At 40.0% G+C, this 26,179-nt stretch overlaps 1 long non-coding RNA gene across 5 annotated transcripts in view; it reads left to right on the forward strand.

Moving 5' to 3' along the window:
* The window catches only part of LOC122985756, a 98,658-nt gene that overhangs the window by 51,348 nt on the left and 21,131 nt on the right, over positions 1–26,179 (forward strand). For all 5 annotated transcript variants that reach the window (XR_006404183.1, XR_006404185.1, XR_006404184.1 and 2 more), the window contains exons 4-5: positions 16,235–16,341; positions 18,924–19,015. This is a non-coding gene — a long non-coding RNA (uncharacterized LOC122985756). The remainder of the gene's footprint in view (positions 1–16,234; positions 16,342–18,923; positions 19,016–26,179) is intronic.

The following is a 26,179-nucleotide window of genomic DNA, read 5'->3' on the forward strand; positions in this document are numbered from 1 at the left end:
TTAAAAGCCGAAAACATGGTCACTGTTGAAGGCAGAGTTAGTCTGTCTCCTTTTCTTTTAAACACAAATATCTTACTATGGCCTTCTTGGCAACTCATCAGCACCTGCAATCCCACACATTGAGTCTCAAGGAGAGCTGCAGGGCACAACCCATGACAGCCAAAGGGACAGCTAATTCCCAACATCTGGTACAAGCTGGTGCTGTCCGTAGTATCGCCATGATCATGGTATTGCTGTGGTGGACACTGGTTGGCAGCTTGTGGCATCAGACTGTTGAAGAATCACCCCCATCGTGTTCTAAGCAGAACGGGCGGAGAGCAAACTGTTTCATTTCAGCACGGTGGACCATTGATGCCTGCAGTAGATCCCCTGTTATCTAATCAAACAGCACTGGTCAGTTATGATGCCAACTCCTAAATCCACAGCCGTCTGTAAAGCCGCGGGGGGAGATTAACCGCTACAGCGCCAATGTCCTACATTCAAAGACTTCCTCTTAAGATCTCTTTTCCTGGAAAGTACAGTTATCCATACAAGCAAACAGACAGACACAGACATACAGCCTAAAGTAAGAGTCCTTCATGCTGTAATGGGGCTATCACAAAGACCACACAGCTTGCATTTTGGAAGAAGACTTGATGCTTTCTAAACCCTCTTTGTCTGTGACCACTACAATATCTCAAAGAGGCTTGAGCCTCAGCCGTCGTAGAGCATCGGAGGATGCGTTATTTTGCCATATAGGTGCTGCCTTGTGTCTAAGATCTCCACTAAGCAGAGTAGAATAAGAACTCACAAAGAAAGATGGCCCAAGACATTTATCTTTTCCCTCTCGTGGTCTGCAGAAGCCCTAATAAGACCACGTGTTCTACAGTTACCCTGTTATGTGGGTGCACTTCATTATAACCCAAGAAGCAGAAGCTCTCACATAGCAAGCAAAGAGCTCTGGGCACTTTTTTAATATTTATATCACAGTCTGGTGTGGCAGTAATGATATTAGGGAGCTGACGGAATTCTCCACCCAGCTGGACATGTTAATTGAGAAGCCAGGATTTAAAGGCAAAGTTCACATTTGTGCAGATGGTGGGACAATGCAAGATGGCAGACCTAGGTCAGTGTCATTTCCAAGCTATACCTTAATGGCAGCATTTTTTCTCTCCTTTTTTTCCTCAGGTTTGACACATACTAGTCCCTAAGGTCCATAGCAGTCTTTGGGGCTGGTCCCCGTACCTCTGTGCCCTTGACTGAGGACTATATTTTCTAGTTGATATAATCACAAAATTTCTATGTTTCACCTCTATTGTAAGGGTAAGTGTGTGCAAATATGTGTGGCATGAACATGAGACTGTGTGGATTAGTTGGGCATGGAGAAAATATATTGATAAAAGTTAAATGGCAATAATTTACAATAAAGTAAAATCAGTGTTTTTTATATCATCATTGTCATTTTTTCTCATCTTTTCCATTGTATGAGTGATGCATCAAAGTGGCAAGTGTACCTTGATATTAATGAGCTTTGAGGCAGAAATATGTAAATGAAAAATTAGTTGGATTGAGCTGCTCATTTGTTATCAAAAACTGGTAGCAGCTGTAGGTCACTTCACTGGATACGTCTGCCCTGGAGAACTGTGCTTGAAAGTTATTGCACATTGTACATATATCTCATGAAATAGGAAGTAATATTACTGGAGTCAACAGGCTAAAGTTTATCTCCTACAAATACTTGTCCCTCACTTGGAACCTGTCGTTATAAATTATATGCAGCATTGTGTGGTGATAATATGGCCATAGATCAATTGTATTTTTATGATTTCAAATTATAATGGTAGATTTAAAATGGATTATTAATGTTAATTAAATTATGAAGTTATATTACACAAGTATAAACATTAAAATGATTACACTGCGTGCTGGCGTCAGTGAGAGTCATACTGCTGAGAAGTGTAACAGATGGGTTTATCTTTAGCGAGATGGATACTGTCGCACCACACATCTACATCAAATTAGAGTGCCCAGAGTGAGTCCTCCCCCCACTCTGACCATACACCGGAAAGCAGGTGTCTGCTTAATAATTTGGTCAAAGATCAGTGAGTTAAAGGTTGAGGCCAGGGGCAGAGAGGGCTGGGGTCATCATGGTGGTAGGGAGGTGGTGAGACATGATCTCCTCAAGTCTGGAACAGCCAAACCCCAAGGTCATCCATTAGTGCTCTGGCCCATTGGTGCTGGAAGACCCACAATAAATTTACTGTGCACCCTTAACCCTTTTAATACTCACCATGACCCAGATGAGGAGATCAGCTCCCTTAGGGAGGGGCACATTACATTATTAGCACTGTGCATCCATTGACAGCTATTATATTCTAAGGGTGTATTATGGGTGACTTCATACTGTAAATACTTCAACACAAATATTAGACAATGAAGCACATTACAATCATTCTTTTAACAATTTTGTTTAGTTATGAGTTCAGTATATTATAATCAATGAAATTGCCTGAATAAATCTGCTTCTGAGTGGAGTTACTAATAATGTCAGTGAGATTGCATCTTTAATTTAAATTACTGCAAGATATTTTAATATCTAGATTCCCTAGCTTAGCCATGTGTGATCAGTTTCAAACATGCAGATGATAGTGTCAGTGTCTGGCCAAATTCTTAAAGAATATCTGAGTTATGACTGATCATTATCTGGTCTCAAACAATTAACAACTTATCTACCTTTAATACGATGCATTTTTCTATTCTTACAAGAAAAGGTGAAGCTACAAGGAGGAAGGAGAATGAAATGTCAACAGTGTCAACCACTCCCTTTAAATAGGACTCTCCTATGATCCCTTGCCGCCATGCTCGGTCAAACCTTTCCAGGTGTCAAGACTGGGCGTCAGAAAAAGAAATTAAAGTGACATAGTGTTGACAGGAAGAAAAGACATTCCAGTTTTCACCCCTCGCAGGACAATGAGGGAGCCATCACCTTGGCTCCGACACAGGCACTAATGAATCAAGCAACACCTTAACTTCTGCAGTGCAGGAGACTTTTGGCCGGGGGCACTCATATAGTGTCATTGATAATGGGATCCTGTATTGGACTGCTGTTGATTTGATGTCTACTGCAACCTCTCCCATGGCCTGCCATTTTGACACAGCTTAATTTTGCCCCTTGCTCATAAAGACATCCTGTTACAAGGTGTTACACAAGTGTTAGGTCTTCATCTTTCCTGGTTATATCTCCCCGCTCAGTGCTTGAAGACCAAGCAGTGTTTTATTAAGCAAAGGCTGCTCAGTTAAATTTATTTTACCTACAGGGTATATGTGTAATAATGCAGGTGTGGGAGGCAGCAGTGTGTTGAAATGAGGTGAAGTTTTTTCACTTTACCATATAGAATAGGAGTGTTACAGTATTCAAAATGATTCACCGTGTGCAGTTTTGGGGTCAGGATTTGTATGTTTTTGCCACAGTGGGTGAAGTAATATGATCAAATTTATTCTCACACAGGTTTCCTCTGTGTTAGAACTCCTTGTCCAGTGTTGTTACAAATTCACTAGGATATAAAAAATGCTCATCAACAGGGGATCTTGGGAGGCTTTTCAAGTTCTGGCTTTTCACTTGCACTGACCATATGATGCTAGCTAGTGCATAAGCTAACATGACTAGCATTGGTGTGGTTAACAGTCAACAGCTGGCACACTGCCAAACCTTTCCGGGTAGAACTTCTAAATTGATGATCTGCATGTTCCAAGATGTAGACTTTAATTAGACTGTTTTACAATAATAGTGCTGTAATTATTTGGTTCACAGGGTTAACCAAACTGAAAAAAAAATGTACAGAAAGAACTTTCAGTACTGAAAGGTTTGTGGTGAATATGAGTACCATTACACCCCTAATATAGGCTGGTAATCATTTGTTGTGGAACGTTTTATAAATAATAAATTCATTTATTTGCAGGCAGTGATATAGATAATTGGCAGTAAGTGGTAATATTGGTATTGGGGAAATTGGCATAGATATTGATCCACATAAATAGTATTAGATGTAGCACAAAAAATTAGTTTTTAATATTTATCTTTTGGCATTGCTCCCCATAGTGACAGAAATAAAATGTCGGTTTGCATTTGTAGCTGAATATACTGTGCATGAGCAGCATTATACTACATGAGAGAACGGTCATTGGATAAAACAGTCTCTCTGACTTCCTCACTCTAAGTAGGTTTTCTGTATGTCCACCCCCCTTACATGTCTCCACTTTTACGTCTTAAGCTGTCTTTCGTTTTCCCCCCCAGACACACACTACGCACCCCCAACATCCCCCCACATGCAAGGCTGGTGGCTCCTTTGTGTGATCTGTTCTCACACTGTTCCATCTCCACATCACGCAGCCTGCCTTTCACAGCAGCAATTCAGCAGCAACAATCACACACTCACGCCTCAAAAAAAGACCTCTTGCTCCCTTTGCCAACCAATTAAGAGCCATCTGGGCTTGGATGCAGTAAGAAAGCTATTACAAAACTGTTTTCATATTTCCATGATATGTTTTTGATGTGGAGACTCAAATATTTAAAAAAAAAAAAAAAACAGAGCTTTGTTTCCATGATATGTCTTCGCCTTCTTGAAAATTAATAATATTTAAACAGAGATTGGGCGCTTATCAATATTTTGTTTCATTAATTTACACAAAGCCAGTGGAGGGCACAACACAGTTTAAAAACATGACAGAGCCAGCCATTGCTTTTAAAGCTGCCATGCAACTGTGTGATTCCCGATGAACTTGAGGTCATAGATTCCCAGTGGCTGCGTAGGGCAGGGAATGGAGAGCAGCAGGGTTCAAGCCTTGGGTCACTGGAGCTTCAGAAGTGGCCAGCCAGCTTTGTCCCAGGAGGGATGATGGTGACGGATTCACTGGTGTTTTCTCAAGGTCCACTGAACCCTGCAGCAAAGACTCCAACTTAGAGCCTGCAGAAAGAGGGAGCAGTCCTCTCATCTCCAGTTCACAGAACTCCAAAAGAGGGGCAGTCTGGACGGGGTCCAGGATGCCTCGAGATGTACGAAATCCAGCCGCAACCTCACGGTGGCACTGCCAAACCTCATTTCATTCTTTTCCTCCAAATATATATAATCTGCAGTACACATTAGGCCTGTGACATGCACCGTAATGGTTCATTTCCCCACTGTAGGGAAGTGTTGAACCACTGTGTTGTCAAGTAGGCTTTATAAGGCGAAAAGATATGAATGGAAAATCTACCCTCTCTTTTTTTTCTTTTCAATCTAACTAAGTTAAAAGGCTTATTTACCCCTAATCAAAATGGCAGGCCCACTGGCATGGTATGTCCCAGCTGTGGCTCTGGCGCAGCATTTCGCTTCTCCCTGCACATTGTTCTGGGCAGCACATCCAAGAGCTCTTGCTGTGTTATGTACTTAACTGAGGTCAGAGTTGTCATTATCTGGGTCTTGTTGGCACTAAGGCCTCCTCTGATGATAGGACTCCCTTTCAGACCTGCAGCTTTTAGCACTCCCTAAGAGTTAACCTCTGTGAAGACCAGGCAATCGACCACCTGCAAATCTAGCCCAGGGCTGGGACTGTGTTTAAAGGAGTATGCTTTATGACATTCTGTCGCATGTGCGCTGTTTGCCCTGACCTGGTGTAAGTTTAGCACAGATGCTGTAAGATTTACCTCTGATCTTTTTTTTTTTTTTCTTTTTGGTTGCGGGGGATTAGTAAAATTTATATGTACAGACAGGAAACATGTGCAGTTGTTAATTAGGTGGCTCAGAATGACTGGAGGCCAGAGCCCTGTCATCCAAAAACAAGTCAAAATCTAGAGCCTGGATTCAAGCTTGATGACAAACTCAGAACACACTGCATGTGTATTTTTTCTGCATTATTTTCTATCATATCACAATTTTAAAGCTTGCACAACATTGGTACATATTGGAAAATTGATTCTTAGAAGCATTTTGGCATGGATTGAGGAAAAAACACAACAGGAGATGAGTGTTTGTGGAGGTTAAGGTTTTATTTCTTGAGCTAAGCACTGTCTTCTCCATTCTAGCAACATTTCCTCATTCATGCCAACCCCATGGTGTTACTCTGTAAGGAATTATTTTTCAGAATATACTGCATTTTGAAAGGATATATCTCCCCCATGCCTCTCTTGTTCTCTCATTCTCTTGCTCTCCCTCTCTGTTTCTCTGTGTCTTACAAACACACACAACCACACACACATTGCAACATGCACACAACCAGACATGCACAACCCCTCTTAAAACCAGTTCTCCCCCCTATAGCAATTTTGTCAGAAGTTGACAATGTCTTGATTTAGTTGTCTGGCTGTTCCGGCCAGTTTTCCCTGCTGCGCTAATGTGAACAGGACATCCCGCTGGGCACCAAAGAATACCACTTCACGGCAGCCGCATAGCTGGCAGCTTTTATTTATGGCGCTACCGAAATGAATGGGTATTAGTGTCCAAACATTTCACCATGCTCCTGCAGCCACACACAAAAGCCACTGATTTCCAGCAAATCTGCACTTATTTTATTCAAGAAGACTAAAGCAAGGGAGAGGGAGAGAGAGAAACAGACAGAGAGAGAGGGAGAGAGAAAACATTTATAATGACTTAAAAGACCTCAAAAGAAGAATAGGAATTGCGCTTGAAAAGGATTTACGAAACAGAAATCGAAAGGAAAAAAATGGACCATCTATTTTACTGCATTTTTGTCTGAGTTGAAAATGGGAAATATCTATATCCCTAAAATGACTCAACTTAAGTGTTTATATTCACAAAAACTGCACTTCTTCCACAATCACCCAGTTTTCAGTTGCTCTGTTTTGTCCAGTAGTACAAAACATTGTATTTTATAGGACTGTGTTAGGAAGGAAAAAGTAATTTTATCATTGCCAAAATTGTCGATTTAAAGTGTCTTCACAAATCACTCTTGCTACCATTTTGCAATCCAGGCTGCCTACTGTCTTGTTAACCTATGAATTTTAAGTGGATGGTTCCCATTAGATAGCAGTAGCACTGCTGACTCCTCTTGGCTTTTCTGAAGGGAGCAGGCTGAGGCAGAGTGCTCTCCTGGCCCGGTGCTGCACTTTGCCTGGTCTCTGTGTCTAGGACCTCATCAGCACAGAGTCTGCCTGTCCTTGTGTCCCTGCCACTCACCTCCCTGCTCTTCATCTGTCATTCCTGCCCTTCTGCAAACACACCCGTCTGACATTTTGAAAAACTCTGGCATTCACTCTCAATATGGATTTTTGTTGATTATAGCTTTCTCTCTGTGAAGATTGCACATATTATTGACTTTGCAATCCCATGACTATTTGCACAGCTTTCCCCCCCTCCTTATCTCGGCGAAGTCCAGCAATAATATTCACCCTAGTTTCTCATAACCTTTTTTCATTATCCATTCTTTTTTCATATTTTTCTTTTTCCCCCGTTTACTCCATATATTTTACTAATCCCCTTTGGCCGCGACCCTTTCTTTATGCCACCAGAGATCAGAGTTTCTGCAAAGCTTCGGTCACTGATGTCATTAAGATTGGGATCTGATACACTAGATGTCCATTGGTTAAATGCCCCTGGCCTGAACTCCCTATTGTCCCCTAATTCCAAGCGGCAGCTCTGTTTCACTTGCTGCATAATAGCCCATAGGTTAAAGTTCTGCTGCTTTTGCTTTGAATTTACATCTTTCACAGGCTCCAGTCTCTTGTTCTGAGCTGGCGTTTTCTTTTTTTCCTCCTTTCATTTCTAGTGAGCCTCATTGCCTGCAGGCAGCACGGCTGTTTGTGCTGTAGCCTTCCTGACAATCTCCCACATCCAGGCATCTTTTGGAGGGTCAGAGGAGAGCAACTTGACTTAACAGGTCAACGTAAGTGGGCTCCGCCCTTCTCCAGAGGGGAAGCCATGGAGCCCTCCATTAGGAGCTGACCTCCACGTTGCACTGGTCTGGCCCCAGCCAGGGTATCACATGGCTCTGCCTGAGACAGACTGCTCATTAAAGCCTGCTGCCCATAGCAGGATTAGGCCTTTTCATGGTTTATCCTCTACTCTGACAACTGACAATGGGCTAGGATAGCTGCTTCAAATGGAGTGTGCATATGAATCATGGAATTATAATTGCTCTTTCATGATGAGAATATTGGAAAATCTATCCACATGCACAATGCAAAGAATTAATTGGGGTCTGTTTTCAAGGGCACATTGCTACACTATATGAGCCCGAGAAAATGGGAAGGGGAGTAATGAGGCATTTTCAATACAGTACAGCATCTTTTTCCACTGCACCTGTGCACATACCACTGTTTGCACACACAGAGATACCTTCTGCCTGTAACCTTTACCCACCATGATACTTTTACTCAAAGTTTCACTGCACTTAATACACAATGGAGTGCCCTGTTTACTTGTGTTGTGATGTTTTCAAAGAGCAACCCCATTAACAGTGGTGGCCCGTTCCCCACGACCCAGTGGTGTGCGCGTTACGGAGGGCTGTAGCTTGGGCGCTGAGTACGAAACTAAGATGACACTACCTCTTGAGCTGTGTGGGAGGGAGAGGACTGGTGATAGCGAGGCAGCAGAGCCACTATCTGCAGCAGCAAGCCCCAGTCATGCTTCCTATTTACACCACAACTCTGTCTGTTTTCATTATTCATATTTCATGTTGTATCATGGCATGAAAGAGAGTTATTTCCTTCATGGTGGATGGCAGGTTACGGCTGTCTCTCAGGTCGCACGGCTTGCAACAAGTTGGGGCGGGGGGTGGCTTTTCTGGATTTAAAGCATCAAAACAACCTGCACAAATAGAAAAGAAATATTTCCCAGGAGACATAATGCCCATTCCTCTGTAGTTATCCAGAACATGTAGCTTTACATAAATCTGATGAATGAAAGCCTCTAAATAAAAATGTAAAGGTAAAATTGTCACTTTTAAATCATTTCTTATGCGTAATGAATTAAAAAAAAATTAACTAATTAAAAGTGTGAACAACACAATCCCCATTTACATATGTAGTGAGGCTTTTTCACACTCATCTGTAATAAACACAATGTGATAAGGACCAGGTATATTTAAAAGGTGTTAATGAACTGCTGATTTAATACTCTCCCTCCTATTTCAAATTATTCCCTTATCAATAACCAGTTGTTATTTAAAAAAAAACAAAACAAAAAAACATTGCATGCTTAAATTGTTTTGTGTTGTTCTGAGTCAAATGGTAGTAGTGTAACAGACTTTTCATTGAAAAGTCAAATTGACAGTTTTATGCAGTATGTCTAGTGTGCATTACAGTTCTGAACTGAGTTCTGAACTCTTAAAATTAATGTATAAATTAATAATATTTGTACATTAAATTTTACAGTATTTTTCAGCTGATGAATTTTTAAAAAATCATATTTTGCCTGTTAATCCAAGACTTAATATTGCTCATTTTAATTGTAATGACCACAGTGTAAACAGGTCAAGATGTGCAGGTAATTAATTTATTTTTGTAAGCAAAGGAGAAACTCTTTTGGACAACTGTCAAAAACGGAAAGAGGCCAGAGAAAAGAAGAACTGAAACTCTGGTAGCAACGCAATTAAACTCTGGTAATGAGGTCAGACATCAGATCCAGTGCAAGTGATATCATTACACAGGCTGAACGGATGGGCCGCTCCAGCTGCCATGCTCTTGCTGTGGGATTAGACTCACTGTCCTGAGGGCAGCACTTTTACTAGGCTGACCCCTGCCTGCCACTGGGGCACCAGCCACCCCCTGGGCTCCTGGGGGCTCTGGCCCCCAATCCTGGTGCCACTGGCACCAGCAGGGCTGCGGAGAAGTGAACTGTGCTGCCACGTGGGATGACAGGACTCGCTACTCCATTAGGAAGCACAGAGACAGGCAGGCACCAGCACACAATCCACCCTGTGTTGCCAACTACGAATTACTGGGTTCCTCTATTTCTGTCAGCTCATTTGTAAAAACCAACTAACAATGACAAGGTGATAAAAGGACATTGTATCAGTGATTAGAGTGCTGCTTTTGAACCTGTTGATGGTTAAGATATGGCTCACAAATAAAACACAACTTCATGCTGTCTTTCTGGAAAAGGAGTCCTTTTGTTTAGTTAAAATCATGGTTCATACTTGCAAACAAGATTGAAATAATGAAACATACAGATTGGTAGCAGTCTAATTTTCTTTCCCCATTGTCTAAAGCCTCGTTTGCAAAGTCCCTAGCAGGAGTCGGCTTAATTTGTCTTTTCTTATTTGGTCTGCTTGTGTGTTTTGTGCTGTTCTCTTTTTGTCTCCCATGATTACTTTGAGGATATCGTTATGACATTCAGCAGCAACAATAATTCTTCTGTTCTAATTCATATCAATTAGTAGGGGATGGTAATTCAAACTGACGGCACAGTGTATCTTGAAAGGCTTGCGGGGATGTTGTGGCGGCAGCATCACTGTGCAGCCAAAAGCCACCCTCCTTTCCCCTTTCTTCCCCCTTTCTGTCTTTCAGTCCACAACAAGGGGCTCCAAGCAAAGAGGACAATACAAGTCGGAGCCAGTACTTTGATAATTAGTTATTGATTGAGAACAATGGCATGGCGTACACTGTCGTATTAGCTAGACGCCAGTAGGTCGCGACACCAAGAGCAGCCATCAAGAAACGAGGGCCAAAACACGCCTGACTCCCCTAATAAGATATTCCTTCATGTTTTTCTCTTTCATTTCCCTCCTCTTTTTCCTTCCTCAGGCATGTTAGTGTTCAGGCTACATGGGGTCAAAAGTATTAATGCTTGTGCACAAACGAGCGCCTGATGAAGGAGAATTTAATTAGAGAATGCCCACTCAAGCTTCTCATACCACATTGCCCTGTTTTTCTTATTTCTCTCCTTTATTGTCTTTGTTTGTAGGACTTTGCATTGCAAGTGTCCAAAGCTATTAAAAAAATGCCATTGTGAATTTTCTGGCACTGGTAGCATTGTTTTCATAACATACAGAAATAGTGACTGCCAAATTAAAAATTTATAAAAATATTATGAATCAGTGTTACACCACCACCGATTCATGAAGCTCTCAGAATTACATTTAATAGTTAGCCTGTTGAATTGTTTGATCTAATCTTGGCCAGGATTTAAGTAAAGAAAATAAACAATATCTGACATTATATTACATATGTGATTGACCTGAGCTGTGTGTATCACTTTCTTTCTGACAATGTGGTAGCCTGCAGTGAAAACAGATGCATTTCACCACACACTTTGATGGCTGTATACTCAAAGTGGCTGGTGCATGTCAGAGATGGTGTCATTTTAGTGAAAGTTTGGCTTTTAACCATGCCGTGTTTACATATAATAGAATATCCTCAAATAATTGGTAGGTCTGCTTGCTAAAGAGGGATATGTCAGGTTTGGCATCGGTGTGAAAGAAGCTCCCTAACGCACTTCACCTGATCCGTGGCCTGTAAAGATGCACCTGGCATTAAACAGACAGGGCAGGAGCGTCAACTGAACAATGGAGGACTGTCAGGACCGACAGCAGGGCACGGCTCTACCATCACTGCTCTGACAGCGAGGGCCTCAGAGGGTAAACTGCTTTGCTGGAACTAATTAAACAGATGAAGTTATGACATGAATATGCAGATGTTGTTTACATTTTACCATATGGTATTATTTCAGGTAATAACGCACAGGAGAGCCTTCCCACTCATTAATGTGGAGGGATGGAGTGAAAACACTGTCTATCAAGAGACACTCGGTGCATGTTCAAGAAATATGATCAGGCTGACACGCGGGTGTTGAAATCTATTTCAAGCCACTCAATTAACATACATGTTGATAGCTATTACAGTTTGATTTAAATTGTTAGTATGCTAGATGCTGGACGGACTATTCCTTATTGAACGTAGGATTTATCACTTTTCTTCAAATCTATCTAAATGAATCCGATTTCTTCCTTTTTAAAGTGTAAAATTAATTATCACAACACTGGCAGTGTCTTATTAACCAGTATGACAATGTTTTACAATAACTAATCCACAGCCTACTATTTGCACTTAAATTCAATAGTCACGTATGCAGTTAAATCATTTTAGAGAGCTGCAGTCTGTAGATATCTTAGCCTCAGCATTCCTGCCATAAACCCACTTTAATTTTCAATGCACAACCTGCATTTAACTCAACTTCTGCATTTTTTTTTTTTTTTTTTTTTTTTTTTTTTTTTTTTGCAAAGTGTTAAAAGTAGTAGAACTGTCTGAGTTCTTTTTCCCCATTTTTTGTGTGCAGCCTTACCATTCCCCCGGAGCGGGTGCTGAGAGGTTAAGAGGGAAAGGGCCGATGGAGTCGCGTTTAGTAAGAAGTGTGGGATCACGGGGGCCAGCTGGTGGGGTGATGGGAAGCGTAATTGTGCCCGCTGTGTGGTTAGGGTGGGGGGTGAAAGGATGGGTTGAGAAGCCCTGGAAAAAAGGGAGGGGCGGGGACACCTCAATTACCTGTGCTCCCTCTGACCCCTCTCTCCCTCTGTCTCTCCACGGGCAGACCCACTGTCTGAGAGGCGGGGCACATTTCCACAGGCAGATGCACATCCCCCTCCTTTGTTCAAGATAGCATTCGCTCCTTTTTCTGAGCAACAGAAACTTAATTGCAACAATATCTTTTCTAATGTGTCTCTCCTTTATTTGTGCTGTCAAAAAAATTTGAATCCCCTATTCTTTAAAAATAAATAAATAAATCAGAGTATTTTTCTGTTATGTGTTTATGTTTGATCACAGAACTTGGCCAGGCGATATTAGATTAAAGATGTACAAAATAAAAAGCAAATTTACCTGAACTGAGCAGTTCTCTCAAACATATTCAGCAGGTTACATGCAGCTGTCATAGTTTATTTTGGAGCTCCTGCTTGGGCTAATACAGTAAGTGACAGAGACTGGTGTAAAATCAATACTTCACAGGAGTGTGATGTCTTAATAAACTCTCTGTGTTGTTCAGACAGGAAAGCTAGACATGTACGAGAAGGACTACAGCGCAGGCCATTGTGAAGCTGTCAAGCCTAGCCCTCAAAAGCAGATGAAGCTGTCAGATTATTAATATATTTATACTGACAGGCCCCAAGTCCACCCCTAAAACCCTCCCCTCTTTCAATGTCTCTCAAAAAATATGCTCAGCTTCAAAGACAGAGGCCACGAGGTTGGATGCAAGGTCAGAGGCCAAATACATTTTGAAAGCAAATTCTCTTCCTTTTGCAACCTGTTTTTATTGCTGTCGCTCCTCTTCTCTGTGGCGACCATTCAGCTGAAACTTAGGCTGAATTGGCAGCAGCTTTCAAAGCGCTTGGCAGCCTGGTGATCCTCAGGAGCTCTCAGCTGACATCTCTCTGGGCTTGTCTATGCTCTGGGGTCAGCGCGAGCCCTGACTCCCAGGACCCACTCACTCAGGCGCTACCATGAGTCAGTCCCGGAGACTGAAATTAAAATGTGAAAAGCTGTGCGACTGAAGGCATTCCTCACCCCCCATGGCATTTTCCTTTCTCTGTGACAGTTCCTCTGAGACTGCTTTTTCTTTCATGTTTCTCTTTTCCCTTTAGATTATTTAACAACATGCGAACAGAGCTGTCAAGGAGAGACATGCTTGATCGACAGAGCAAGGGAGTGTCTTAGTCAACATGGGGTTAAATTCGATTTTCTGCATGTTCAGTACGCTAGTCTCAAGCCAGTTATTGCCTCGGCTTGATGTTTTTTGATGGATCAATTATCCATTATAACATGTTGCGAAGCCAAACATAATGGCAACTATGACACCTGTCACAATCTTCTATTAGGGTAAGGAAATTGAAATAATTTAATGACAGCTAATTTAGTCTTTGTTTTGAATCTCATTATGGCTGCAGTAATTGTGTTCTATAAAAAAAACTGAAAGTGAAATACATGTATGACTGCGCACTCAAAGTAAAGTACCCTGACTACAGCTATTAATTTGATATCTTTGAGTAAAAACAGAAGTGAATAAATTGCGCTTTATCAGATTCAGACAAGCACAAGTTTGAAAAGCCTATAAGATCTTGGAGATTTTTTTTCCTACTTTAAAGTCCAGTTTAGATTAAGTTAAAGTTGAAGATAACACTGTAGAAAATAGAGACAAACACAACCTTTTTAAAGGAAGTAAAGCATCAGTATTAAACACAGATACAAAGGAATGCTGTTAGTGAACATTGAATAATTGAGGACTCCAGAAAAAATGGGGAATATATATTTTATTATCTTTAAATATATGTTGCACTAGACTGCACTGCAATATAAAACGGTATCTATAAAATCAGGCTAAAATATTATTTCCCCCAGCCGTCGGAAATCTTAATGAGAATTTACAATTATCACCACATCATATTTAAGCATTGCACCACCTAATAAGTCAAAGATATTACTCCAGATCGGGACAAAAGCGCTGAGAGCTGAATAGATGTGATATGCTTGTCAATAACATGTATGTGAGAAAGCTGCGTGGGAGCGTCTTATCGGTACATGTGTGCATATACTTGAATTTGCAAGTAAAGAGCCTTATTGGGATTACCCACGGTACATTCTAGTTGGTATCATAAAGAGAAAGAGGGAGTAGATGTGTGTCTCCTTTTTTTGTCAGGGATTCGGTAAGCTCTCTGTCAATGGTCTGGAGTTGAATTGCCTTGGATAGCTCCCCTCATTCCATGGAATGATCTCAGACCTAATTTACTGGGCAGCTCAGGATCCAAAGCATACAAGGCTCTCCTCTGCATAGAATGTGTGAAATAGATAGAGCAGCCATCCCTCAGATGTGCTGAAGTAATCTTCAGCCAGAGCTGGTCCAGCAGGCCTCACCCCTAAAGGGATTGATGCAGTGTCAAAACCTTTGGCTCAGGGGTCATCCTCTCTTCTTGCCTCCCCAATCTGACAAAAGCTGAATTTCTTTCCCTCACTATTCGTTTCTCTTTTTTCTTCTATTGAATTCATCAGTGAGAGAGGCATGAGATGTGAGATGTGAATGAAACATTTTCATTAGAAGGGAGGAGAATCCTCGGTCAGAGACAAGGCCGGAGCTGATCTGAGCCAATGACATCCCCACCAATCCTTTCTTTCTCTCTCTCTTTTTTTTTTGTCCTGCGTACTTTCCCCAGCTGTCACTCTCTGCGGTATGTGGCAAGCTGATTGAAATCAGCACTGTGTCAGGGCCGTCATATCTCAGAAAGACATAAAACATGCAGAAACATCAATAAGCAACAGGCCGCTGACAGCTCTCCGGCACCGATGCCGGCGAGGAGAGATGAGGGGAAGGTTAGGACTCTGGGGGGATGCTGTGCAGTTGAAGTGTCTTCTTCAGGCTTCACTGAGACCCAGGGAAGACAAGATAAAGTCTATCAGGTTATCGCCCAGTTCAAGTTGCTTCTCGGACAGCAAGGCCACTGGGACATTGGATGTCAGAGGATCTGTGCGTGTGTGTGTAAGCGTATGTGTGTGTGTACAGTAAGCGTGTGTTTCTGTTCGTCTGTGGGCCTCATACGTACATATATGCTCATGCAGGTGTACAGTATTTGGGGGAGGGGGGAGAAAGACGTCTTGATTTTGCTCAGGGAAATTATTTTTCACTGCACAAATAACATTGTGTCAAACTAAATGTAATTTTTGTTATATAAGTTCAAGCTGTCTAATGAATATACTGAATTTTACTTCTTAGTTATTGTGTAGATGTCAAAAAAATGCCAAAAATATATATATATTTTACACTATAACGTGACTAACGAGCCTTTTTTTTTGTCACGTGCTTATAAAATAAGATTGTTAACGGACTAGTTATACCCAGTAGTGATGGCCAAGAGATGCTTTGGGATTTTCAGTGTCTATTTAATTCACTAATGGGAGGTAAAGGTGATAGTCTGTTAGATCACAGCCTGACACTACCTCTTACCACTGCTAATTAGGCAAGTTTTTAGCACAGAAAAACTGCTGAATCTCCTGTTTCTTTCACCTGATAATGGTCATCACGGTGCCCTAACCTACCTGTTTAGAATCATGATACCGGACAAATAATCAGCTACACAGAATCCTGACTTTGACGAAGTAAATTCACCAGTAATTAGCATGACACACACAAGTCGATGAAGGGAGTGGAGTTTTGGCTGAAGTTGAATTTTCCCCAAAGTTGAAGCCTATTATTTTTGTTGTTGATGGGTTAATGTTGTGGACAGGCGCCCATCTGCATATCAAATGTGACTCCCATTATTTTATGTTTCTCTCTGCTAACAGCGCCTCCCAGCACTCCTCCATGTTCTCCTCCATCTGCCTCCTGTCCATTGATCAGCCTTCCAGGGCATCAGTCTGTTTAACATCTGCTACAAGTTCCAGCAGCTCAGGTAACTATCTAACTGCTCTCCACCGCCTATTGATCTTCATGTCCACCTGCAGGAACATCTGTTTCAGCATGTCGTTTGTCAGCGCAACCAGCTACCTTGTTTCGCTTCACGTCTTGTCCACTTTCACTCACTCTCTCTCACAAAGAGATTTGTCTGTTAAGTTGCTGTTTGCATTGTTCTTATAATGTAAAGTAAATTAGTCATTCGTAGTTGTTGCTTCTTGGCAAAGAGTGGGTGTGGTAATTGTACTGGAAAATTAGTTAATTTTTAAATAAGTATTTCTATATTTAATTATAATTTAGTGTAATTACCCGGGTTCAGGCTGCACATTTAGAGAAGCTGCTAAAACTACTGAGCCTATAAAGTTTAGTAATTGCATTTTAAAACATTTATTGTATCTTTCACATATTTATACAGTATTCTTGATTGAATATTTTATTATTCTGCAATATAAAACAAAATAATTGCAAATTATTATATTTCTAGATGACATGCACAAAAGCAAACCACATAATAAAATCTATTTAAATGTAAAAATGATTTATTTTACTTAAATATGATGTAAAAGGTGCTGTAAATTATATTTTGAGAACAGCTGTTGTTCACTGGTTTACATATCATTAAAAGAAAACAGCACACGTTCTAATCATTGTTTTTAATGTTATGAGAGAGAGTCACAGGCCGATAAGAGCCTCGCGTCTTAGAATTTGTCTCCTTCACAGGCCTCCAGAGCTCAGAGGAACCGCTGTTGCACAGTTTAATTTGCTCTTTTGTAATGATGGGGCGTAGGTTAGTTAATTTCAATTTTTGATTTCAAAAGCTATCAAATACAGCTCAGATGAGAAATCAATTTTCCCAGCTGCCCTGGCTTTGTGGTGAAAAGAACTCCCGCCATTGGAGAACAGCCTGTCACATGACCGAGTCAGGGATTAGTTCAGTAGGCCCATTTTGCCACCACCTCAATTACAGGCTGCCTCTTGTCATTTACCTCCATAACATCTCATTCTCAGACACAACTCATATTTAATTCATGAAAGCCACCGCAAGAGTAATTGTAATATAGATTGTTATAGAAAATTTAGACCCAATGTAGGCCGCAACTTTTTGCTTTGCATGCAAGCAGCAGTTATTTCCTGTAATTTGGGATGAACAGAGAATGAACAGTGAATGTCTAATTTAGGAATAGTAATTTCAAAAAATACTCTTAAAAAGTATATAATTTAAAAAGCCTTTTTTTTTTTTAAACCGTGATCGTGTTGAAGCAACTTCATCATACAGCAAATTATGGATATTTTTTAAACAAAATGATACAAATATGGCAAAAATGGCAATGATGATTTTAATTGGAATAGTTGTCTTGTGTCACACTGTAGACAATGACGATCATCAGCGCCATCATTAGGACTGTCATGTCATCAGCCGCCTGAAAAGGTGACTCTGGGCGGTTCCACTGACAGTAAACATTCACCTAAATAAGCCCTGTTCAGTTTAAAACAGTCTTTGATGTACAATAGATAGACTTAACTAGTGGTAAAATTGTCCCATACAGCTTATATTCTCTCTTGTATCAATAAATCACATTTAAAAAGAAAAAAAAAAAAGAGACGCTTGGTTGTTCAAGCCATAAACTATAAACAAATAAAGGTATAAACTGTTGAATGAGTACTATTAAAACTATTTTTCCTTCAAATAATTGCTAGAAATTCCTTTTTTGATACATGTAACTAATTGTTGACACTACAAGAAGCTCAAAGCATCTCGGACTGTGTGCGTGAGCATATTTTTCGTTCTTATGAAGCTTTGGTTTGGAAATTGAATCCATTCCAACATTTCTTTTTTGTCAAACGAACCCTCGTTCCCTTTGCACAAACCAAATTGACAATTTGTTCTGTAATAAAAGAATCTCCCTTTCATGTGGATCGGTTCATGGCACACAAAGTAGAGAGGAGGCAATTTCTGGACATATCATGAGATTATATCCATTTGACAGTTGCGTTATTCTATGTGGTTTCCATGACAACTGTGGGTGAGGCCTCCAATAACACCAAACTCAGCTGTCATCTCTTCACCTAAAAGCTTTGTAATTGCTCTCATTTGCATACTACAATTAAGTGTGTTAGCTCACAGCAAGAACAATCAAACTCCACTAAAGACTGGGGATAGTATAATTATTATATCAGTGGATTTGTATAAAACATCACTGACGAGTCTTTGTTTGACGTTGGTATTGTACTGTCAGGCAGTTTCCCCACATTTTTTCATAAATATACATATTTCACAGACAGTGATGGATAATGTATAGGCACTGTTTAAAATGTTGTGATTACCATTTTCAATGTTTCTGTGTCGCTTTATTATCACATAAAAGTTCTATTTTAGAAATTATCATTTAGGTTTCTGTCTGTCGGTTAATACAGTGAAAGATATTTTTATCCATTTTTGATAGGAGACTTTTTGACTCAGTAGTGCACTTGACTAGCTAGAAACAGAATGATTTGCAGTAGTGGGAGACAGTTTGAACTGCTGATTGAATGGAAAGGTTATGTGCACGGGGCTCTAAGCATTGTTTCTCTTTCCCTCAGATGCGCAGAGGCTGTAATGAAGAGCTCTTGAACTCCCAGTCAGAGAAGCTGTGACAGGAGTTCAGGAGGATGCCTCTTTGGCTCTACTGGACGTATGACCCACACACACACACACACACACACTCACACAGGCACACATGCACCCAGAGACACACACAGACAGCAAAACACAGGTAATACAGGAATCTGAATGAAGCTGTCACTCATGCATAGTTTCACAAATCATCACATTTTCATTTAAAGTGTTCAATGTCCAATCTTCCTACTGATATTGGAAAAACATCAAAATCTACCCCTGTGTTTCTGTGCTTTTATTACCTGTTTTTCCTGTTAATATTTTTTTTGTGGGGGGGTAACAGCTCTGACATGAAATTAGAGGTTAGAAAACTTTATATAAGAAACATCTTCATAGAGGCCTGACTCAAGTTTGTGAACTATAAAAGCAGCCGCATTTCCAGCTTTCTAAGGTTTATTGTCAAGCCTGTGATACTGCAGCACATCTTTGGGCAGGTACATTTAATTTGGAGTTTTTGCCTTCAGGCCCTGAATTGAAATGGAAGACCAAATGGCACGAATGGCAAGTGCACCATTCCTAGCTCTCTGCAGCCTCCCAACACAAACTGGTCAAGCAGAAATGAGACCTGCATCAATTTTAATTTGTATTTATCCTGCTGATGACCCGCTCCTTTCACTCTGCCGTTGGAGGCACAAATTACACCCATCATAACTCTGATTCTAACAGCCCACGGTGTGCTATCAGAAAATTAACATGGTTATATACCACCGGCGGGTTCAAGGTGTCACAACACAATTATACAATCATGCAACCTGACCAGCTCTGACTGGTCGCCAGTGTATGACAACTAAGCTGGAGGGCTACACTGTCTGTCACATCCAGGCGGGTAAGATAAGTTCACTGAAGAGTAGACTGCGCCTCAGTGTCTGCTTCTCTCTATCTAAATCAGTTAAATATCACAAGGCTGGTGCAGTCTGGGGTGATTTTTTGGGGGAAGTATAAAGACCTGCATCTGAACTTATCTTTGACTTGTCAGGTTTTTATTCGGTACAGCAAATTGAGCTTGCAGAATTTGTAAAAACATAGATCAAAGTGATATACCTCGGGCTGTATGTGTATGATTAATACAATTAAGTCATCAATAAGGAAACTTAAATGTAAAACTGTTATACGTACTGCACTGCTGTGCAGCAGCTCACTGTGACTTTCAATCAACCCTAATCCTTGTATCTCATAAAACTTAGACCAAAAAAAAATGAAGGGAAGCTCCCCTGCCTGGATCCCCAGTGTGCTCTCAGTGTCAAGCCATTAGGCTGTGTGAAATGAGGTGCCACTCATGAGTTATAATGCTGCACATCTATAGATGCAATGGTAAAATATAGCCCTTCAATGCTCAGTTCTCTGTTGGAGTTGGGAAAATAATTCTGCTCTGATAGTGGTCCATTCAGCAATATCCCAATTCAAAGTCACAAAGATATGAAGAGGGCTGCTGGATAAATTCAAAATAATCCACTTCAGGACAGTTGGGAGATTAATGGAAAAATGTGTGTATGTGTGTGTTTGCTTGTGTGTCTGTGTGAGGATGACGACTGATGAATAAAATATATCAAAAACCATTGTAGCGCCAAAAACTTTTGCATACTGTAGGATGATATTACTAATAAGATTATCAACCTGGGCAATGAAAAGAAAAGAAACAGAGGAATAAGGAGAATGACAGCTATGTGTGCACTCCCAGAAGAAAGAAAATGCCCCAACTATTCCTTAAGAGCCAACAGAAGAGTTGGATATAAGCTCTCAGGAAATCTTTTTGTATTCTAAAGTTTGTTCATTGAATCCAATTTGAAAGCATGTCAATAGAAAACACACGTTTATATAACCATTTGTTACAGAACTCCAATCAATGAAAGTTTTACTGACTACTGCTATACTTAGAAGCACATAAAAAAAGCACGCTAACAGCAGTCTGTTCCTCTGAAATATTTACCCAGAGGTACTGTAGATGTAACAATGATAAGGAAATAAAGCTAATAAGTGTCACTTTGATGTGACAACAAATTATACATGGTTCTATCAGATCTCATTTCCATTCCACAACACAGAGACAGAGAATACCCTGAAGCATGGCTGTTAATGGGAGCCTCTATCAGCCATCGTGGAAAGCCTGCCTCATTACTCACTCCAGCACAACTGTGCCCAGGGTGGTCGATTTCCCCAACGGACACTGGTTCACAGACCAGAGAGGCACTGTGAGGCATATGACTTGTTTTTCAATGGGCAGGGCACAGATGCCGTTATGCTGCAAGTGTGTGAAATCGTATTATCAGGAAATTCACTTTAACAAAAACATTTTGAATTAAAGAGAATCAACAAAATAAAAAAAATGCATTTTAAAATATGAGTTTAACAGTATTTTTAAATGTTTTATATTGTGCCTAACTTAGAATTATTGGGCTGAAAAATGTATAGTTGAAATGTAGCTGATTTTTTTCCAGCCTACAGAAAATTGCCCTGTGTAGCTACAATATAACCAGCTACCACTCATCTTCTTTGTCATTATACGTCTGATTCTATACCACCTGATTGTTATTCAGAAAGAATTTTCCATTCGGGAGGGTGCCAAATACACACATAACCTTCTATCCCTTCCAACCTGTGCAATGAATATTTTAAAACCTTAATGTGTATTGGCCATCTGAATTTTCAGCCCAAGTCTTCCCTTTGTCCACATTATCTTAGGGACCTGTTTCCCACTATTGTGGTTGTAACTGAGCTTCTTGCACTTGGGTTATTCCACTTCACAATTTGAAATGACTGTTGCTCCCTGGTTTTACTCTCTCTACCCCTGTTTTAGCTTCCCTGACAAAGTCAATAGGGGGCATCCCTCATCTGTCAAAAACAAACATCAGAATACTTCTCATGCTATTTGCCTCTTTTCCCGTCCTCTTCTTTTTGTGTAGTCTCTCTTGCCGCCTGTCGCACGTACTGCAGATCCGCAGTTTGTCGCTTAGTGTAGATTATGAGATTATTGGTTGGGTTGCCTGGCGACTCTAATCAACACAAGCGAGTAAGAGCAGTCAAAACATATAAGCGAGAAAGTCCTGAAGAAGTAGCTGACCCTCTGGTGACTCTCTCACCCAGAGGGGTGGCAGCAGCGCTTGCTGTGTGTGTTTCAGTGCAATCTGTGGAGCAGATGGCTGGAGTCCTGGGCAGAGAGCAGCAGGTCTCAGCCTGCATGTCACCAGGATGATGTGAGCTGGCTCCCTCCGAGCTTTAGTTAATACCTTCCTGTATCACAGACTTGTTAAGGGTGTGGGCAAAACTTACCGCCGCTTTACAAAAGAACAACACTCTCTCTCTCTTGTCTGTCTGTCTGCCTCGCTCTCTTGCTTTGTGCTCTCCCTCCCTGGTGGTAAATGTTTACTGGCATGTTTTACCCTTAACCTCTGTGTGAATATATTGATTTTCTTGTTGGGTAGTATTGTGAAAGACGCCATTTAACACACTTGTATTTATAGAATTTATAGAATTTTATCAAAGTATATGTAATTTTATAATATGGTAACTTTTTTTTAATTTAATTAAGAAACTGTTTATGGTAAATTAACCAGATGGGAATGTTTATTTTTTGAAGAAAATACCTGACAAATCAAGGAATTGATGCAAAAATTGTATAAAAATCTAACATTGCCATAAAACAGTCCTGCTCACACCTACAATGACCTACTACATCCAGAGATATTAAAGGAATAGCTACCATAGTCTAAAAGGTATGACAAATGATACATTTATATCATCTCACAGCATATATCATCATATCACACATAGATAGACTTATAGAAAAAGTGATTGATTAATATGACACATATTAAAGATATAAAGCAGTATATATTGAGTGGCGTACCCTCAAACTACAAAGTCAAAGAATAATTATGGACATTAGTGTTTCTCTATTATAAGATAATGTCCCTGGCTAAGTGGTTTTACATTGACTTTGACTGAATAGTCCCTTGATATGATAAAAATAATTAAAGGAAAATTCAGAGCGAGGTAAACAAACATTTGCTCGACTTTTGTTCATCCTTCTCTCCCTCTGCCTTTTAGGCTTTAATCTTGCTTACTGGCAGGTAGAGCAGGAGAGGCCGTGCCTTGTGAGGTGGAAGTGGTGCTGCCTCTCCTCCTCTCTCTCCTTCTCTCTCTCCTCATTTTATATAAAGAGTGGCAGCAGGCAGAGTGACAGACTGCCCCAAGAGATGACACCTGTCACTGAGGGGAGTGCTGCTAATCTACAAGCCTCATTTTGTTTGAACTCTTTGTCACCTTGCCGTCAAATCCTCATCTTCTCAGTCACTGCCAGCTTCCCTCCCCTCTGCCTCTCTCCTCGCTCTGCTTTGCCCAATCTCTCCAAACTATACAGTACCTCCACCATCACCACACACAGCACGCTCCTCCAGACAAACCAATGTTCTCTGGTGTAACATATTCTGGTCTACAAACATTTATTTATCAAATGAGTATTGTACCTGCTTGTATTGTTTTGTCTATTTTGGATTATTTATAGATAAATACATAGAGTGATTTTTGAGAAAGTCAAAAATAGTAAAAATCTTGGCAGCTCAATGTCTTATTCAGACGTGTAAAATTGCTTATGTACCCCCAGCGTATGAGAAGATGAGGCGTCCTTGTTCAAATGTTTTTATTTTCCGAACAAAGCCCCATTCATTCATATTGAGATTTGTCTAAGTTAAAGTGATCTGAATAGAAATGCAGTCTGGAGTGGCCCAGTCTCTATGGAGCAGCACACTCCACCCCCTGGCCAAATATCTATATTGTCCACTTCTACAGACTGTGCTTTGTAATTATAATATAATTCATTATGTCTATGCTGCATGTGTCACAAAGGAGGAGTCCTCCCCAAAATCCTCCTGCGCTGTTCAAGCTGACCGAACACATTCTTGTTCCCATTTTAAAGGCTGCTGCTTGGAAATACCCTCTCACACCCCCATAAACAATAGATTTTCCTATTTTGCTTAATTGAGATATCACCCGCAAATCTGACAGCTCACACCAGCCCCTTCCTCAGGCTGAGAGAAATCTATAGGAAATGGACGGAAAGAAGAACATAAATGGCAAAGAATATCATAGTAATAATAATAACAATAATAATCAAAATATAAGACAATATCTTTAAGGTTATCATGCCTATCTCAGAATGTAGAAAACCTCAATATTCACTGCATCTTTCAAACTGATTAAATGTTTCAGTGTACAAATTGTGGTAAACATTCATGTTAATGTTTTTCTTCTTTTTTAAGATAAATTAAGACAGCAGAAAGAAATAAAAAACACACACAATATAATCCAAGTTGCGGTGGAAGCATCAGCCAACTTCTTTAAATGCTTCCATTAAGTGGAATTATCTTTTCCAGACACATTTTGTATGAATGCGTCCAAAAATCCCCATTTCATTTGGATTGCATGGGGTTTAATTTAATCCTTTTGCTTATTAAAAAAATAAGATGCAGCATCTTTAACAATAGAAAGGCTAGTCTGCATCGAACACAATGGTTAAGGTTAAATTGAAGGTTGTGTATACCCTTTGCTGTGTTAGAGAGTATTCATATTCAAATAAAAGCAGACATCACTGGTTCCTATTGCATAGCAATGTGCAATTTTGCATTGTACGCACAAAGCAAAAATGCAATGCAGAGTTACAGTTTTCTGATATTAAAAACGAACAACAATCTTAACTCATTTTTTATTTCACAGTTTGTCTGCTTAAATTGTTAAAGGGTGGGCAATAATTTACTCCTATCTAAGTACTTAACGCCTTTCTAAGTCATATCTGATACTTGTAAACATTCAGATAAAACAATGTAAACTGTGGAAAATATTACATTAGTCATAATTTTTCACACATTTTCTCACTGTCAGTCTGCTAACTGGGGACACTTAACATAACTATAACAACATCCTAGATCTGAATCCTTGACATTCTTTAAGTCATCCACATGTTGTTCATGATGTTTTGGACATTTTCAAAAATGTGGGTCAAGATTGAACATGGGATCCTTACAAATAATTCAGAGAGATTCTTCCCATTTTCCAGTAAAGTAATGTTTATGGAGCCTGACGTGTGAAGTAAAGTGGGACTTGAGGAAATCTATCCAAAAGAAGAACCTCCATCTGAGCAGCTACTTCATGATCAATGTACTGTATCAGTTCATAACAAAAGACAAAACAGAAGAACCAAAATATCTTGAACATCTGGATAAGACTTGTTACTATAAAGGATATTCTATGTATACTTACAACATAATGCTAAAATATATGCATTTAAGCTCTCAAATTCAAATGAAACATTTGTTTAATTAATTTGTATAGTACATATATTTTATCTTAACGTGGAAAATATCAGTCAATATTAAACGCACTTAACAAATACAGTCCATCACTATTGACAGTGATAATGCTGAAGCGCCTAATTTCAGCTGAGTTTGCTCATCAGACAGCAGGAAGAAGATGTTTGTAACCAGTGTGCAAAGCAAAATTGAGGATTTTTTTTCACTTAGATAATAAAGGTTGAAAATTTGAAAAAAAAAAAAAAAAAAAAAAGGTTCTTCAAAAACATGTCATGCATTTGGTTGTCAATGTGAATTAAAATGATATCTTCAGACCAGGTAGTAAAAGTTGCCTGCTACTGCATTGGACATCATACATTTGTCTGCTATAGTTTCACAGTGCAATACCAACAACAGGATCAAGGAGCTCTAGTTAATCACATAACCAGCTAACTTCAAGAATGCTTTCCAGCTTTAGTCTGAATTATGTTTTTTGGTACCATAATGAGGAGCTGTTGTTAATTAACGTATCTGGCAAGTCGCACAAATGTGGGCGCTGAATCTGCATCTTCACTGACCATGAATTTTATTTGTTTTGCTTAAAATATTTGATCTTGCAGTACAATATCCACTACTGCATTATTTTTAAAAAATGTGGTTATTTTTAGGTAGCAATTGGTTATGATATACATGCATGAATACAGAAAAAGTCTGCATTGACTTAATGCACAAGACTGGTGTCAGTCCTAAACTTTGTACGCTGACCATCCATCCCAATCTCCCTGCGACTCAAGTGCAATGTATAATGCAGCACAAAAAAACCTCTGAACAGAAGTTTTTTAGTTAATAATTACATTTATTAACTTGTTTATCACAACACAGGCAGTGATCACGTTGTT

The sequence above is a fragment of the Thunnus albacares genome, chromosome 7 (genome assembly GCF_914725855.1).
Source record: "Thunnus albacares chromosome 7, fThuAlb1.1, whole genome shotgun sequence".
Taxonomy (NCBI): Eukaryota; Metazoa; Chordata; class Actinopteri; order Scombriformes; family Scombridae; genus Thunnus; species Thunnus albacares.